Raw genomic sequence first — 18862 nt, 5'->3', positions numbered from 1 at the left:
TGATAGAAGCCGATCTCGGGGAAGATCAGTTTGGAATCCATAGAAATGTTGGAACACGTGAGGCAATACTGACCCAACGACTTAACTTAGAAGGAAGATTAAGGAAAGACAAACTTACGTTTCTGGCATTTGTAGACTTAGAGAAAGCTTTTGACAATGTTGATTGGAATACTCTCTTTCAAATTCTGAAGGTGGCAGGGGTAAAATACAGGGAGCGAAAGGCTATTTACAATTTGTACAGAAAGCAGTTGGCAGTTATAAGCGTCGAGGGGTATATTGAGCAAGCAATAAACGAAACAAAAGAAAAGTTCGGAGTAGGTATTAAAATCCATGGAGAAGAAATAAAAACTTTGAGGTTCGCCGACGACATTGTAATTCTCTCAGAGACAGCAAAGGACTTGGAAGAGCAATTGAACGGAATGGACAGTGTCTTGAAAGGAGGGTATAAAATGAACGACAACAAAGCAAAACGAGGATAATGGAATTAAGTCGGGTGATGCTGAGAGAATTAGATTAGGAAATGAGACACTTAAAGTAGTAAAGGAGTTTTGCTATTTTGGGAGCAAAGTAACTGATGATGGTCGAAGTAGGGAGGATATAAAATGTAGACTGGCAATGGGAAGGAAAGCGTTTCTGAAGAAGAAAAAATTGTTAACATCGAGTATAGGTTTAAATATCAGGAAGTCGTTTCTGAAAGTATTTGTATGGAGTGTAGCCATGTATGGAAGTGAAACGTGGACGATAAATAGTTTAGACAAGAAGAGAATAGACGCTTTCGAAATGTGGTGCTAGAGAATAATGCTGAAGATTAGATGGGTAGATCACGTAACTAATGAGGAGGTATTGAATAGAATTGGGGAGAAGAGGAGCTTGTGGCACAACTTGACTAGAAGAAGGGATCGGTTGGTAGGACATGTTCTGAGACATCGAGGGATCACCAATTTAGTATTGGAGTGCAGCGTGGAGGGTAAAAGTCGACGAGGGAGACCAAGAGATGAATACACTAAGCAGATTCAGAAGGATGTAGGCTGCAGTAGGTACTGGGAGATGAAGAAGCTTGCACAGGATAGAGTAGCATGGAGAGCTGCATCAAACCAGTCTAAGGACTGAAGACCACAACAACAACAACAGATAAAAAATGTCTAACGTAGTGTGGATTTTTGTAACGAATTAGTGTTTTACTGTAAGTATGAGATTAAATTTGCTAAAGTTCCGATCAACTGTGCAAACTATTGTAGGTACTCTCTAGATGAATAATGTATGTATGAGGCTCCTGTCACACTCCCCATTGGGGTACATGTAAGGGTAGGTTCGTTGGTGACGGGGGAGGTGGGAAGGGGAGTTGACACATATGTGCATACGTGCATATGGACACGCACACACACACACACACACACACACACACACACACGCACGCGCACATGCACACACACACATACAAACACACATTTTGCTTTCTCGATCATATTTTCAACTATTTCCTTACCTCTCTTCTTGGAAATAGGCCAGGCAGAGAGCTTCTAAGCCACCATATACAAGTCCACACGAATACACATTCACGCACAGACACATTTGTTCTGCTCTGCGAATCAGAGCCCAGTATTTTTCTAGCCATTATAAACGAAATACACAATTAGCATCTATTACTTAGAGTTCGCTACCTTATTCTGTTATCGCTCTCGGCGCTCAAACAAGGCAGTTCTCCCGTCTTAACAAAATACAGGGTGATTCAAAAAGAATACCACAACTTTAAAAATGTGTATTTAGTGAAAGAAACATAATATAACCTTCTGTTATACATCATTACAAAGAGAACTTAAAAAGGTTTTTTTTCACTCAAAAACAACTTCAGAGATGTTCAATATGGCCCCCTCCAGACACACGAGCAATATCAACCCGATACTCCAACTCGTTCCACACTCTCTGTAGCATATCAGGCGTAACAGTTTGGATAGCTGCTGTTATTTCTCGTTTCAAATCATCAAGGGTGGCTGGGAGAGGTGGCTGAAACACCATATCCTTAACATACCCCCATAAGAAAAAATCGCAGGGGGTAAGATCAGGGCTTCTAGGAGGCCAGTGATGAAGTGCTCTGTCACGGGCTGCCTGGCGGCCGATCCATCGCCTCAGGTAGTTTCATAACTAACCTTTTTCGTAGGACTCTCCATACAGTTGATTGTGGAATTTGCAGCTCTCTGCTAGCTCTGCGAGTCGATTTTCCTGGGCTGCGAACAAATGCTTGCTGGATGCGTGCTACATTTTCATCACTCGTTCTCGGCCGTCCAGAACTTTTCCCTTTGCACAAACACCCATTCTCTGTAAACTGTTTATACCAACGTTTAATACACCACCTATCAGGAGGTTTAACACCATACTTCGTTCGAAATGCACGCTGAACAACTGTCGTCGATTCACTTCTGCCGTACTCAATAACACAAAAAGCTTTCTGTTGAGCGGTCGCCATCTTAGCATCAACTGACGCTGACGCCTAGTCAACAGCGCCTCAAGCGAACAAATGTACAACTAAATGAAACTTTATAGCTCCCTTAATTCGCCGACAGATAGTGCTTAGCTCTGCCTTTTGTCGTTGCAGAGTTTTAAATTCCTAAAGTTGTGGTATTCTTTTTGAATCACCCTGTAGATAGTCCAAGGAAAGACCGACCATCAAATAAAATGCCACAATGTTATTTTCTTCGTCATTGTTCTCCAACACTACAAAACGAACGTGGCGCACTTTATTCACACTACTGGTGTAATTAGAGAGCGCAGTGAAAGACTCAAACCGAAACAAGGCACCTGACGTAGACAACAGTCCGGCAGAACTACTGACAGCCTTAAAGAGCCAGACAGACGAAAATACTGTACTTTTGCGCAAGATGTATGAGACTAGTGAAATGTCCTCAGGCTTCAAGAAGAATAAAGTAATTCTAACTCCAAAGAAAGCAGGTGCTGACAGGTGTGAATATTGCCGAACTATTAGTTTAATTTGTCATGATTGCCAAATATCATCTCGAATTATTTACAGAAAAATACAAATAATTCTAGAAGCCGATCTCGGGCAAAGTTGATGTGGATTCCATGGTTAGGTAACAACACGCCACGTAATAATGAACCTACGACCTCTCATACAGGGTAGGTTAAGGAACGGCATAGCTACGTTTATAACATTTGTAGGCTCAGAGAAAGTCTTAGACCATGTTGACTGGAATACAGTTTTTCAAAGATTGGAGGTAGCAGGCTTAAAACGCTAGGAGGGAAAGGCTATTTACAACTTGCATAGAAACCAGATCTAAAAGTTGTAAATGTCCTTTAGTTCCTTGTTTCTTAAGCCTGCTACATCCAATAATTCAAAGACTGAATTCTCGTCGAGAATCGATGGGCACGAAAGGGAAGCAGCTTGATTAAGAGGGAACTGAGACAGTGTTATAGCCTATCCTCTATGTTATTCAATTTGTACGTAGAGCAAGTGGTAAACGAAATCAGCGAAAAGCCTCGAGAGGCAATTCAAGTTCAGTGAGAAGAAATAAAACGTTGAGGCGTTCTCAGTGACATTGCAATTCTTTTAAGGACAGCAAAGAACTTGAAAGAGCAGTTGAATGGCACAGACAGTGTCTTGAAAGGAGGATGTAAGAAGAATATTGCCAAAAGGAAAACAAGGGTAACGTAATGTTGTCGAACAGAATCAAGCGATGGAAGCGAATTAGATTGGGAAACGAAAAGCTAAAAGTTATACATGAGTTCTGCTATTAGCGAAGCAAAATCGCTGATAATGGCAGAAGTAGAGAATTTATGAAATGTAGATTGACAATGGCAAGAAACGCGTTTCTGAAGGAGAGAAAATTGTTGACATGGAATATACAGTAGATTTGCCAGGAAGCCTTTTCTAAATGTATTTATCTGGAGTGTTGCCTGGTATCGAAGTGAAAAATTGACGATAAACAGTTCGGACCAGAACGAAAGAGGAGCTTTAGAAATGTAGGGCTACAAAAGAATGCGCAAAGTTACATGGGTAGAGAGCATGCAACTAGCGATAAGGTCTTGAGCAGAATTGGGGAGAACGGAAATTTGTAGCTCAACTTAACCAAAAGGGGGATACACTGATATTACACGTTCTCAGACATCAAGGGTCACAAATTTAGTACTGGACTGAAGTACATGGCATAAAATTTGTAGAGGAAGACCAAGAGATGAATACCCTAAACAGGTTCACATGGCTGAAACTGGCAGTAGTTATTCAGAGATGAAGATACTTGCACAAGATACAACAGCATTGAAAGATGCTGCAAACCAGTCTTCGGGATGATGACCACAACAACAACAACTGGTTTAAATTACAAGTTAACGGACCTTGAAGAAGACTGTGATTCAATTTTGCGTTCCAGATAGTGTATAATGGCCTCCCAAAGATCACAATGTTATTTCCATGACTGAATTTTCTTTTTTGTTCGTCAAAACACATAAATTTCTGTTCTTTAATAGTACAAAACATAGATGGCTCACTTAAGTGACAATACTAGCGTAACTTACAGGCTAAGGCACGGTTCTAGATGAATATGGTTCGATACCTGTACCTCTAACAAAATAGTCAATGAGCTTCTAAGCCAAGCACAAATTTTTATGTATCCCATTCGGGTCCTAGTATTTTACTGACGGCTAAAAACGGATCATCAATCAGTATCTACAGTCTTAGACATAAAAACTGACCGCCAGACGGCCGCCACAGAGACTAAGTCCGAGTCGTTCACTTAAGGTGGCCAATAAACCGACCGCCCGTGACAACGCTAAGTCCGGCCATCTACACAATCTGACAACACTGTTAGATGTGGAAGTGTTCTCTACTTCCGAGATGTTGTTGTGTTGGATGTACCCGTGGTCTTGTGATAATCGTCGCGAGTTCTGAACTTACAGCCGCGAATTCGCGTCCGACGGCATTTTTTTTTTTTTGTCACTTTCCAGCCCTCGTCTAAAGTTATGAGTCGGATTCAACATCGGAGTAATTGGCTTCAAATTCTACCCACCAGTAACAACTATTCGAGAAACAATATTCAAGGAAGGTAGTAGGAGTAATCCACAAAATTACAGGCCTATGTCATTAACGTCGATATGCAGCAGGATTGTGGAACATATATTGTGTTCGAACATTATGAATGACCTCGAAGAAAACGCTCTATTGACACACAGTCAACAAGGGTTTATAAAACATCGTTCTTGTGAAACATAACTAGCTCTTTACTCGCACGAAGTGTTGAGTGCTATTGACAAGGGATTTCAAATCGATTCCGTATTTCTGGATTTCCGGAATGCTTTTTACACTGTACCACACAAGCGGCTTGTAGTGAAATTGCGTGCTTATGGAATATCGTCTCAGTTATGTGCCTGAATTCGTGATTTCCTATCAGCGAGGTCACAGTTCGTAGTAATTGAAGGAAAGTCACAGAGTAAAACAAAAGCGGTTTCTGGCGTTCCCCAAGGTAGTCTTATAGGCCCTTTGGTGTTCCTTATATAAGTAAACGATATGCGAGACAATCTGAGCAGTCATCTTAAGGTGTTTGCAGATGACGCTGTGGTTCATCGACTAGTGAAGTCACCAGAAGCTCAAAACAAACTGAAAACTATTTAGAAAATATATCTGTATAGCGCGTAAATTAGCAATTGTCGCTAAATAACGAAAGTATGAGGTAATTCACATGTGAGCTAAAAGGAAATCGTTAAACTTCGGTTACGTTATAGATCACGAGGTAAACTCAACTATATACCTAGGAATTAAAATTAAGAATAACTTAAATTGGAAGGAACTCATAGAAAATGTTGTGGGGAAGGTTAACCAAATACATCGTTTTATTGGCAAGACACTTAGAAAATGTAACAGATCTACTAAGGAGACTGCCTACACTACACTTGTTGGTCTTCTTTTAAAATACTGCTGCGCGGTGTGGGATCCTTACCAGATAGGATTGACGGAATACATCGAAAATTTTCTAAGAAGGGCAGCACGTTCAGTACTATCGCGAAATGGGGGACAGAGTGTCACTGAAATGATGCAGGATTTGGGGTGGACATAATTAAAACAAAGGCGTCTTTCGTTGAGGCAGAATCTGCTCATGAAACTTCAATCATAAACCTTGTCCTCTGAATGGAAAAATATTTTGCTGACGCCAACCTACACTCCTGGAAATTGAAATAAGAACACCGTGAATTCATTGTCCCAGGAAGGGGAAACTTTATTGACACATTCCTGGGGTCAGATACATCACATGATCACACTGACAGAACCACAGGCACATAGACACAGGCAACAGAGACCGAGCGAGGTGGCGCAGTGGGTAGACACTGGACTCGCATTCGGGAGGACGACGGTTCAATCCCCCGTCCGGCCATCCTGATTTAGGTTTTCCGTGATTTCCCTAAATCGCTCCAGGCAAATGCCGGGATGGTTCCTTTCAAAGGGCACGGCCGACTTCCTTCACCATCCTTCCCTAATCCGATGAGACCGATGACCTCGCTGTCTGGTCTCCTTCCCCAAACCAACCAACCAACAGGCAACAGAGCATGCACAATGTCGGCACTAGTACAGTGTATATCCACCTTTCGCAGCAATGCAGGCTGCTACTCTCCCATGGAGACGATCGTAGAGATGCTGGATGTAGTCCTGTGGAACGGCTTGCCATGCCATTTCCACCTGGCGCCTCAGTTGGACCAGCGTTCGTGCTGGACGTGCAGACCGCGTGAGACGACGCTTCATCCAGTCCCAAACATGCTCTATGGGGGACAGATCCGGAGATCTTGCTGGCCAGGGTAGTTGACTTACACCTTCTAGAGCACGTTGGGTGGCACGGGATACATGCGGACGTGCATTGTCCTGTTGGAACAGCAAGTTCCCTTGCCGGTCTAGGAATGGTAGAACGATGGGTTCGATGACGGTTTGGATGTACCGTGCACTATTCAGTGTCCCCTCGACGATCACCAGTGGTGTACGGCCAGTGTAGGAGATCGCTCCCCACACCATGATGCCGGGTGTTGGCGCTGTGTGCCTCGGTCGTATGCAGTCCTGATTGTGGCGCTCACCTGCACGGCGCCAAACACGCATACGACCATCATTGGCACCAAGGCAGAAGCGACTCTCATCGCTGAAGACGACACGTCTCCATTCGTCCCTCCATTCACGCCTGTCGCGACACCACTGGAGGCGGGCTGCACGATGTTGGGGCGTGAGCGGAAGACGGCCTAACGGTGTGCGGGACCGTAGCCCAGCTTCATGGAGACGGTTGCGAATGGTCCTCGCCGATACCCCAGGAGCAACAGTGTCCCTAATTTGCTGGGAAGTGGCGGTGCGGTCCCCTACGGCACTGCGTAGGATCCTACAGTCTTGGCGTGCATCCGTGCGTCGCTGCGGTCCGGTCCCAGGTCGACGGGCACTTGCACCTTCCGCCGACCACTGGCGACAACATCGATGTACTGTGGAGACCTCACGCCCCACGTGTTGAGCAATTCGGCGGTACGTCCACCCGGCCTCCCGCATGCCCACTATACGCCCTCGCTCAAAGTCCGTCAACTGCACATACGGCTCACGTCCACGCTGTCGCGGCATGCTACCAGTGTTAAAGACTGCGATGGAGCTCTGTATGCCACGGCAAACTGGCTGACACTGACGGCGGCGGTGCACAAATGCTGCGCAGCTAGCGCCATTCGACGGCCAACACCGCGGGTCCTGGTGTGTCCGCTGTGCCGTGCGTGTGATCATTGCTTGTACAGCCCTCTCGCAGTGTCCGGAGCACGTATGGTGGGTCTGACACACCGGTGTCAATGTGTTCTTTTTTCCATTTCCAGGAGTGTACATAGGGAGAAACTATCACCATAATAAAATAAGGGGAATGAGAGTTCGTACGGAAAGATATAGGTGTTCGTTTCTTCCGCGCGCTATACGAGATTGGAACAATAGGGAACTCTGATGGTGATTCGATCAACCCTCTGCCAGACACTTAAATGTTATTTGCAGAGTTTACATTAAAAAACTAAAAACACGCCTCGATTGCGAAAAAAGCACCTAGTGCTAACCTAGGTTTCGGCGTAGATAACTACACCTTCTTCAGAACAACAACGAAACCCAACAAGTGCCTAAGAAGACCTTTGTCAATTATTAAAATAACACCATAGCTATATATTTTGGCAGTTTATGGCGGGTCATGGCCCATCGAACATAGGCCGGTGTGAGGTGGACCATACACCATTAAGTTAAGTAGTGGTTTTCACTTTGTACATATGTACTGTTGGTGTTTTCCTTGTTTTTCGTTTATAAATGTATAGCTATTATGTTCTTTTAATCATTGAGAAAGGTCTTCTTAGGCACTTTTTGGGTTTTATTGTTGTTCTGAAGAAGGTGTAGTTATCTACGCAGAAACCTAGGTTAACACCAGGTGCTTTTTTCGCAATCGAGGCGTGTTTTTAGTTTTTTAATGTAAACTCTGCAAATAACATTTAAGTGTCTGGCAGAGGGTTGATCGAACCACCATCAGAGTTCCCTATTGTTCCAATCTCGTATAGCGCGCGGAAGAAACGAACACCTATACCTTTCCGAACGATTGCTGACGCGCTGCGATGTTGAAGGTTCTTATTTGCAGAGTATCCATGTAAATGCAGATGTACAATTCACTTGCTCCTGCTTTTTAATTCCTATAGCTTAGCATCTTTGGTTCTATTCTTGCAAATCATCAGCCAGGAGATATTGTCAAATTATTACAATAATTGATCATATGTCTGTTTTAGCACTCAACAACCATTTCATTTCCCTGGCACAGTACAAGGAGCATATACATGTTTTGGATGGGACTAGTGAGTTCTGGAAATGAGGCTGTGGGATGGAACATATGCTTAATTTCCTGACTACAGTTTTAGGTGTTTGGTTAGGCAATCATACCTGTGTGTTTTTCTTGAACTTTGTTGTACTAAAGTATAGATACGCTATTTCAATACCTTATGATGCGAAACATATGAGGTTTTTAACTGTACTCACTATTGTTTCACTTTCATATATTTCTTCATGTGGTGTGATTTGAGAGACATTTCTCTTTTGATATGTTTGTAGCGGAGCACTTGTGAGTAAGTTATTGTTTCTTATCTCCACTACATTGGTAACACATTGTTTATTGTTGCGGGAGAACATTTGTCAAGAGTGATTAACATTAATGCTTTTACAATTCCCAAATATTATTGAGTTCCGTTCCTTAACTACGTGTTAATGCACGCATTTCTGGGAGACACATTTTGCAATGGCTCTTGTGGTAACAAAAAACTGGTACCTTAAGGTCGGAAATACCACTGTGAACGGTTACCCAGATGTGTTACTGTTGTGACAGTGAAGATTCAGTGGTATGGGGATAATATTTCTAGAAATACTTCTTGTCAGTCCCAATATATTCTATCAGGTAGCAGATTTTGGGCTAAGTAGGTAATATTAAACACATTTCCCAGTTAGAATGAGAACCTTACGCTGATGCCCTGATTAATGGTTTCTTGAAACCATGCATATTAGTTGACATTGCTACGAACTCCTAGAACTCTCGATCGGAAAGAACTCGACATTCGTGGAGAAGAGGGCGATCGCACGACGTGTTTAATGTGATTTTGGACGGTTATTTGTAATATTTCCAATTTTTTGAACTTTTGCTTCAAGAGAACTTGATCTCTGAATAGATGACTCTCCGCAAGTGATCTTACTTTACTTTTGTAGCGTAAAATGTGAATGTCGTCTGGCATTGGTTGGGTGGGATGAGCCGACCGTCAGAGAGGGTGTTCTTCGTCCGTGCACATTAGCTCCTTCCCTTGTGCATGTTTGAGAGTGGTGTCGTAATAGTATTTGAGTAGAGTATGTAGGTGTTGCGTATCAGCACATTGTGTTTTGTCCCTCTCTCTCTCACTTTTTTATTTTTTTATTTTTTTTTTTTTTTATATACGACGATAGTGAGAGAAGAGATAGAGTGAAACCCGGCGCCGGCATAGAGTCCACTCATTTCGAGTACCAACTACGTGGTCGCCGAGTTTAAAGTTTAACGTACCCATCCAGTAGTTAGATTACTATCAACAGTGTCACATACCCTCACATCATGAGACAATAAATGTGATCAGGAGCTGCACACCGTCATCTCTCCTCCTCCTTTCGGCTCTGAAAATTTAGTCCATCAACAGGATTCGAGCCAGTGTAGCTCAAAGTTGAGTGCTAAAGCACAGACGGGTGTTAGTGACCTCGACCTCTGTTGTGACTGCTTCTCTGTATCAAGACTTTATTTTGTTTTATTTGCTGTACATATAACTGCAGTTGTTTCCTCACCAATTACTTAAAGGACTGTATTTCTCGAGGCATAAATGATACTCTGTAACCTGTGAGGGGATGGCTGGTTACAGAAAATGAGATACTTTCTAGTTCTTCTCTGCTGGATCCAGGAAGTATGCGAAACCGCCGCAGTAGTGTTGCTAGCAAAATTTTCATTTCCATAGTCGCGAAGGGGCCTCCCACGCATCTTCGTGGACCAGTACTGAACGGAAGGTAGCTGCAGGACCTCCTGGACGTTGCACTGCCACCCGGAAGGAAGCGACCCGGATCAAACTTGTCGGGATCTGGGAACAGCTCTGGATTGCGGTGCATCAGGTAAAAGGCCAAAAAGACACAGCAGCCACGAGGTGCTACGTAACGGCCACCTGCTAATGGAATGTCCTCGGCTGCGAGGCGCGTACCCACGGGAGCTGTAGGGAACAGCCGCAGCGTCTCCTGCAACCAACAAGTGTTTAACATAGTCGCTCAATGTTTACAGTTCAGTAGAGAATATTATGCACTACGGTACAGCCATTACTACGTAGATCTAGTATCAGGTGTATTTTCAATTTAAAAAAAAATGGTTCAAATGGCTCTGAGCACTATGGGACTTAATATCTGTGGTCATCAGTCCCCTAGAACTTAGAACTACTGAAACCTAACTAACCTATGGACATCACACACATCCATGCCCGAGGCAGGATTCGAAACTGCGACCGTAGCGGTCATGCGGTTCCAGACTGAAGCGCCTAGAATCGCACGTCCACACCGGTCGGCGTCAATTCTTTTTAACCACCAAGAAGTTGCAATTTTTGAGAATTTCTGGATTATCCAGTATGAAAGTAAAGTTTGCGTCTGGTAAGACTGGGGTCCAGTCAGAACTGAGTAATAGCTTCAGAATAGCAGAGAAAAAAACGGAGAATGTGATAATTTGGTTAGAACCTTTAAACTACATACTCGTAAAAGGAAAGGAATTAAAATATGTTGTCTTTTTTTTTAAAGTGGGCATTCAAGTAAGGTATCCTCGGAAATTCAAGTTGTCTGGGTGTCAGTATCGACTATGTAGAGATTAGTGAGAACTATAAGTCATCAGTACCCATTCATCCATGCAATGGCCACAAATGTGCTAAACGAATGCAGGATATCAACGACTGTTGTTTGACCCATTTGTACTTCTGACACTCTAGCATGATTTACTGCCTAGGATGTAGTAGGTTTCAGTTTTGTTGATGGCATTCTTTCTGACTGTTAGCTAATTTTGCAATTTTCGTATTTTGTTCAGAAGAGTATCACAAGAGACAACAGGCTTCCCCATGCTGGTTTAAGTTCCAGTGGCGGGTTAATTCCTGTTGTTCACTTTGTTCAAAAAATGGTTCAATAGGCTCTGAGCACTATGGTACTTAATATCTGAGGTCATTAGTCCCCTAGACTTAGAACTACTAAAAACTTAACTAACCTAAGGACATCACACACATTCATGCCCGAGGCACGATTCGAACCCGCGACCGTAGCAGCAGCGCGGTTCCAGAATGAAGCACCTAGTATCGCCCTGCCACAGCGGCCGGCTGTTCACTTTGTAAGCCACTTTTCATTAAATTTCTGTTAATTCATATATTTCCTAGCATGCTTCTCAATAATTACAAGAGTGTATCGTCACTTCATTCTCGTAGGTAAAGTTCCGACTATGGTTACCGTTCCAGCGATAAAGATTCTTGAGTCTGTTCAACGACACTTTTTTCTACAGGCTCTTCGCTGTTGCTCTCTTTATACCGATATCTGTCTCTTCATTATCTGTGAGTGCCCTTTAACTCAGCTGCCTTCTCTAGTGTTCCTCATCGAAGTATCCACATCCTTAGCAAACTTCATACGCATCTCAACGTTCCTCATTACTTCAGTATTCCACCACCTGCGAAACTGATTCTTATGGAAACACTTCAGTTGATCGACGAAAGAAGGATGTAAAAGAATGTTCAGAGAAAGAATGGAAAAAAGCAATATGAAACTCTTAGGAATCAAACGACTAAGAAGTGCATAGGAGCCAAGGCAGAATGGTTCGAGGAAAGATGTGAAGAAACTGAAAAATAAATTATCGTGAGGAGGACTGACCCAGCATGTACATAATTGAAAACAATCTTCGCTGAGTCAAAACCACCTTCAGTGAAACTAAAAGCAATGATGGTAACATCAAGCATGCAACGGAAATTCCGCTGTTGAACTCAGAGGGGACAGGGTGTAGGTGGAAAAAGTTCATCGAAGGCACTATGTCGGAGAGAATTTGTTTGATAAGAAATTGGAGTTTAGAGAGGGAACCAACGGGATCCATTTTTAGAGTGAGAATTTAAAATCCGTTTGGAAGATATGAGGCCAAATAAGACAGAATGGGTAGATAACATTACATTCTAAAATCATTGGAGGAAGTTGCGCCGGCCGGGTTGGCCGAGCGGTTCTAGGTGCAACAGTCTGGAATCGCGTGGCCGCAACGGTCGCAGGTTCGAATCCTGCCTCGGGCATGGATGTGTTTGATGTCCTTAGGTCAGTTAGGTTTAAGTAGTTCTAAGTTCTAGAGGACTGATGACCTTAGATGTTAAGTCCCATAGTGCTCAGAGGCATTTGAACCATTTTTGGAGGAAGTTGCAACTACACAGCTGCTCAAGTTGGCATGTAGAAACTAGCAGGCTGGTGACTTCCCATTAGGCTTTCAGTTCCGAAGATGAAAATAGCACGTAAGTGCAGAACTATCGCACAATAAGCTACTGCTTGAAAATTTATGACAAAAGTAACACACGGAAAATGAAAACTGAAGATCCGTTAGGTCCGCGAACAGTTTGCTTTAGGAAAGGTAAAGGCACCAGAGAGGCAGTCCTGGCGCTGCGGTTGGTAATGGAAGCAAGACTGAAGAAGAATGAAGTCTCGGTCATACGATCTGTGGACCTTGTAAAAGTGTTCGACACTGGAAAATTGTGTAAGATGTTCTGAGAAAAATAGGAATAAGCTATAGGGAAATGAAGGTAATACACTATTTTTACAACAACTGAAAGCGGTCAATAATATTCGAAGACCAAGAACGAAATTCTCGTTTTGAAGAGACTGTTCACTGTATACATAGAAGCAGCAGTAGCGGAGATAAAAGTAAGTTTCAAGAGTGGGATTAAAACTCACGGTGAAAGGAAATCAGTTATAAATTTCCCTTATTACATAGCTATGCTCAATAAAGGTTAGCAATATTAGACAATCTGTTAAATGGAATGAACTGTATAACGAGTGTAGGATGTGGATTGAGAGTAAACCGGAGAAAGACGAAAGTAATGAGAAGTAGCAGAAATGAAAACAGCGAAATGTTAAAGCGGTGATCCCGAAGTAGACGAAGTTAAGGAATACTGCTGCTTTCGAAACGAATTAATAGGCGCAGGAGGGTGACGTAAGAAGCAGTCTAACACAGGCAAAGAGGGCACTGTTAACCGAGAAGAGTCTCCTGGTACGAAACACAGGCCTTGACAAGACAAACTGCGTCAAGGTTAGAGCGTTTATACAACGTATGCCTACCTAACTGAGCTGCCATATCAGTTTCAATTGAATCAATGAGCCGTGTACCGACTCGCGTCAAAAAGTTGCGACTTTGCCAGACACACTCCTACTCTGTCACTGGGTGACGGATTCCTTAGCGTCCCGACAGGGGCAGGCGAAGAGTTGGGGAAGTGAGGTTAATGTCTAATACATCTCTTCTCAGATTCGTTTTCTTAGCATATATTGTTTGGTGTGAGCTATGTTGATGCCACATGTTGGAGTGATTTATTCGGTTTGAGTCCTCATGGATGGAGCCGATGGCCACAGTAATATGGTGCTGCATAAATCCGTTACCGTTTCCAGTACCTAGAAGCAACATACGATCTGCCAGAATTAATAAGAATTTGCCTGACAATGTTGACCAATCGGTTGTTACGGGAAATGGTGACAGCTGAACAGAACATGCAGGTTGTAGCTCCATATCACAATTTGTGGCTAGTCGGGATACGACCGGAACATGGAATGACCTGGAGGCGAATCTCGTGAAGGTACAGAGAACCACGAGCAGAGATTTGGTAGCCAAATTATTCACGACATCGTAACAACTGACGATAATATAGCCTCCTTTATATAATTACATAGCATAAGTATTTTATTAATAATCCCCTTTTTAAACTGCACAATACGCCTTTGAAAAGTATATGTCGAGCAAGGATGCGAGAGATGGAAAAGATCAACCACGGATCAGTAAGTCGTATTAGAAATTTGTTCGAAAGCAAAACGAGCTTCATCAAAACCCACAAGGCAAGCAAACCTGAATGAAGCGCCACAGGTTGTGGGAGGAACAGAGAAGCATTCTATAAATTTCAAAGTACAATTTTGCCAGAAGGGCTGACTAAAAATAGTTTTGATATTGTCTGAAATCAGTAAGTGGATCTATATCATCTATTCAGTCGCTCACCGACAATACTGACCCCGAGGCAGAAAATGGAAGACAGATGGTAGAAATACTTAATTCGGTCTTCCGAAGTTATTTCACCGCGGAAGATAGCAATACGGTTCCTCATTTCAGTCATCGCACGAATGGTAAAAAGGGGGGATTCAGGTAAGCGATCACGGAGTAAAAAAATCTACTACATATTTTGAAGAGTGGATAGGTAACTGGGCCCCTTGAACTACCTTCGACGTTCTATAGAGGATATGTGAAATAACGTCCAGCAGTAGTTTATCGTAGGTCACAGGAGCAATGAAGCGTATCTATCGATCGGAAAATAATGTCTTTCCGTTGCCAAGATAGGTTATCGCATGGAAGCACTTAATTGTGGCCCTATATTGTTGACAACAACGTCTCATTAATTATGTAACATGTTCTGATATGTTATGACCTATTCGGTGAACAAAAATCACTCCTGTGTGAACCAACAAGTATTCCGAAAACACATATTTTGCAAACCATACCTCCCTCCTTTCGTTCATGAAATGCAGGACGCCGTGGATAAAGCTGCTCAGGTTGAGGCTGAGTTCTTTGACGCCCGCTAGGCTGTCGGCAACATTCCGCACCGTCATCTTGTAAATAAAAGTTTAGTTCACCGAATATTAGGCCAGATCTCCGAGAGGATTCAAAACTTGTTTGAAAACAGAACTCAACAGGTTATTCTTAACGGAACGAAATAAATAACCCTAAAGGTAATTTCGGAGGTACTGAAATGAAGTGTTAGAGCACAGTTACTATTTACAAAACGTAACAATAATCTAGCGGGTAACGTTGGAGGCTTCATGAGGCTATTCGCAGATGATACTGTTATCGAAAGGAAGGCTGCAACGCCATGAAACGTTTCCAGTATCCTTTCGTGGCCAGATTAATTTTTACTGCGAATCTAACCATTGTGTGGCTAACGAAAACAACCGAGTTGCGAAGGTTAACCGTGAGAGAAACTAGAACGTGAATTCCTGATTTACTATGTACTGTTGGATTTAATACTCTGTTACAACAAGCTGAACTTAACAGGGGTGCTTGGCAGTATACAGACAGTGACCTACTTGCCCTTGAAGGCCGTCCACACTTCGTCAGCCTGCGAACTTACTGACGTTACCTCTACTGCATTTATCAGTACACTGCTCTCCAACATGTGAATTCTGCAATGTTAAGTTTTTAATACAACCACAGTTGGGAAATTTTAACACAACTGCCAATAAAGAGAAACTAATTCTGGTGGAAGCTATCTATATTGCGGAGGCCCAGTGCCCTCAAAGTAAATGGTTGTACATTCGTAGTTACATTAATGACAATCAAGGATTGTGCTTTTCTGAATCCACAGAGCTTGATCGAACGCGAGTGTTCCAGTGGTGCAACGACCGCACACGAAACTTTACTCGCGTACGTTTTTGCCACAAGACAGCTACCAGCATTGGTGAGATGCAATTAATGTCGTGTGCCACGCGGGACTTATCACAGCTCGCCAGGACAGTTTTAAAATCCAGAAATAATTAGATATTCTCCAAGTCAATGAATTATACAAATTTGATTCTTTACCAGAAGGTCATTCATTAAGTACTAGCGTCTAAATCTCAGCAGCTTGTAATCAGCAGAAATATGCTTAAAACATAGTCATAAGTTTCATTACGTGTGTTACTTTATTTAGACAATGTGACTAGCGCTATGGTTTAGAAAGGTTTATTGTGTAATCAAGCCAGAACGACAGTCGGTACGCTTCCGTCAGGTTCAACGGGATGTGGAGACTACTTCTAAACATTTCTTTACTATATTCGGCAAATTCTCCACTGTCTGCCACAATAAAATGTAAGGTTAACCATTTTTCCTTTGGACTCGTCCACAGGAATCAAAGTGAAGGGGTATCTGCCCCCGCAAACTACATCTAAATTTTTACAGCGGATTCCTTTTCAGTGTCCCTACGCCTGCTTCTCCTTTCACCTTTCCGTACACCGCTGGCTTCACCCATCATGCTGATTGGTATTGCCTGGCGCCACTGCCTGCCCTGCCCCTGAAAGTTCTATCCGACCTCCTCACACTCCAGACACCTCTGCGTAAATTCTGACAGGCTCCACAAATTAAAACCCAAATACCTCCACTTCCTATATGGTGCTCATCCTTATACCGTTTTCTACATTCTTTGTGTAATACAACGCTATATCAATGAACATGTTCTCGAGATTAATTATTATACTTATTTCTTTAACTTGTTTAGTTATCAAATATAGCGTGTGCATTGTTATGATAACACAGTACCACGTCTCAGCCAGGAGTCTGTAGTGAAATGAGCGGATCAATGACTGAACATAAATAAATATAACGTATTGTGTATAACTGAAGGGTTTCACTACTTTACGACTTAACTCTTGGCATCAGGTCATTGGAAACAGTAACTATATTAAAAAACGTTGAAGTAATCATCAGGAAGGACCACATCAAAAAATACTAGGAAAAGCAAACGCCTGGTCGACGTTCCTTGGGATAAGCTTAATAAAATGTGATTCATCCACGAAATAAAATGTCGTATAAAACAAGCGTTCCACCAGTTTTTGAATATTGTTCATTAGTGGGGAACACTTGCCGAGTGGGTTTAACAGAGGAAGCAGAGAGGATCCAAAGAATAGTGGCGCGCTTTTTCCACTGGGTCGTTTACTCGGCGCGAGAGCTTTACAGAGATGCTCAACAAACTACGAGTTGGCAGACGTAGCAAGAGAGATTTTCGCAGTTTTGAAAAACTTCATGATAGGTTCCGGGAAGAGTCCGGAAACATGTTACTTCCTTCCAAATACACCTCGGGAAATGTCACAAGGAGGATATCAGAGAAACTGGAATTGATACGGACGTTTGCCGACACCACAAGCCATTCGTGAATGGAAAATATAAGGGGGTAGCGGAGATGGGAAGATGTTAGTCGCAGATGTACCCTCCGTCACATTTTGTAACTGAGAAAAACCAGAGCTTAGATATCACCTATCAGCTTTGACCAATGACATTACTATAAACAACAAAATGCTACACAAACATCATTTAGAAACGACGGTGATGACAAAATATTGGGGCTTACGGGACAACCGCGAGAAATGGGGATTTTTTGATGGGATGTAACTAAAATCTAAAGTAACAACAAGAAAATCTCAATAATAATAAACCACGCAAAACGAAACAACTGGAGAGAGATATTACCACATTAGATTCAAAAGGGAAAAATCAAGATGGGAAACGAACTGTAGCTAGGATGCCAAACATCAGCTGCACTACTTAGCTGAACTTAAAAGACGCGTCAGGGGTTACCTATAGAGAAAAAATCAAATGGCTCTGAGCACTATGGGACTCCACTGCTGTGGTTATCAGTCCCCTAGAACTTAGAACTACTTAAACCTAACTAACCTAAGGACATCACACACATCCATGCCCGAGGCAGGATTCGAACCTGCGACCGTAGCAGTCGCACGGTTCCGGACTGCGCGCCTAGAACCGCGAGACCACGGCGGCCGGCTACCTATAGAGAAAGTCAGAACTGAATAACAGTACAGAAAGATTAAAGGGAATGGTTGTGGGGTGTTTACAAACAGCCATCTGAAGATGTTGAGCTCTACATTTAATATCATCTTCCGCAGTGATGGGGTAGCAGATCTCTCGCGTTCTGATTTTGAAGAGACGCAGAGCAATGATTCCTCAAATTAGTGTTGAATATTGCACCAAGGTATGCATCGCTGTTTAGGTGTCCTAGTTGGCAGATAATATAACCCCCAAATCTTTGGACGCTGCGTCTTTCATTTGTATAATTTACAACACGTAACTGCATGTGGAACAAGGGGTATTCTGCAGGACTTAAACTCATAGTGCATAGATAGTATGGACCATTAGTTGTCAATATTACCGGTGGAAGATGGGAAACATTTCCATACACCCAGGTGAGAGTGTAAGTAACCTCGTATATTCATCAGTTTTACGTATTTTTATAAATTTTCGTAAAAAATACCAGGTTTTCCATAAATTTAGTGCATTTTACTCAATTAGTTGAAGTCGAAATCACCACTCACGACGACTTGTCTCGTCAA

The sequence above is a fragment of the Schistocerca nitens genome, chromosome 4, assembly GCF_023898315.1.
Source record: "Schistocerca nitens isolate TAMUIC-IGC-003100 chromosome 4, iqSchNite1.1, whole genome shotgun sequence".
Classification (NCBI taxonomy): Eukaryota; Metazoa; Arthropoda; class Insecta; order Orthoptera; family Acrididae; genus Schistocerca; species Schistocerca nitens.
The sequence above is the reverse complement of the archived record's forward strand: the minus strand, read 5'-3'. Positions refer to the sequence as shown.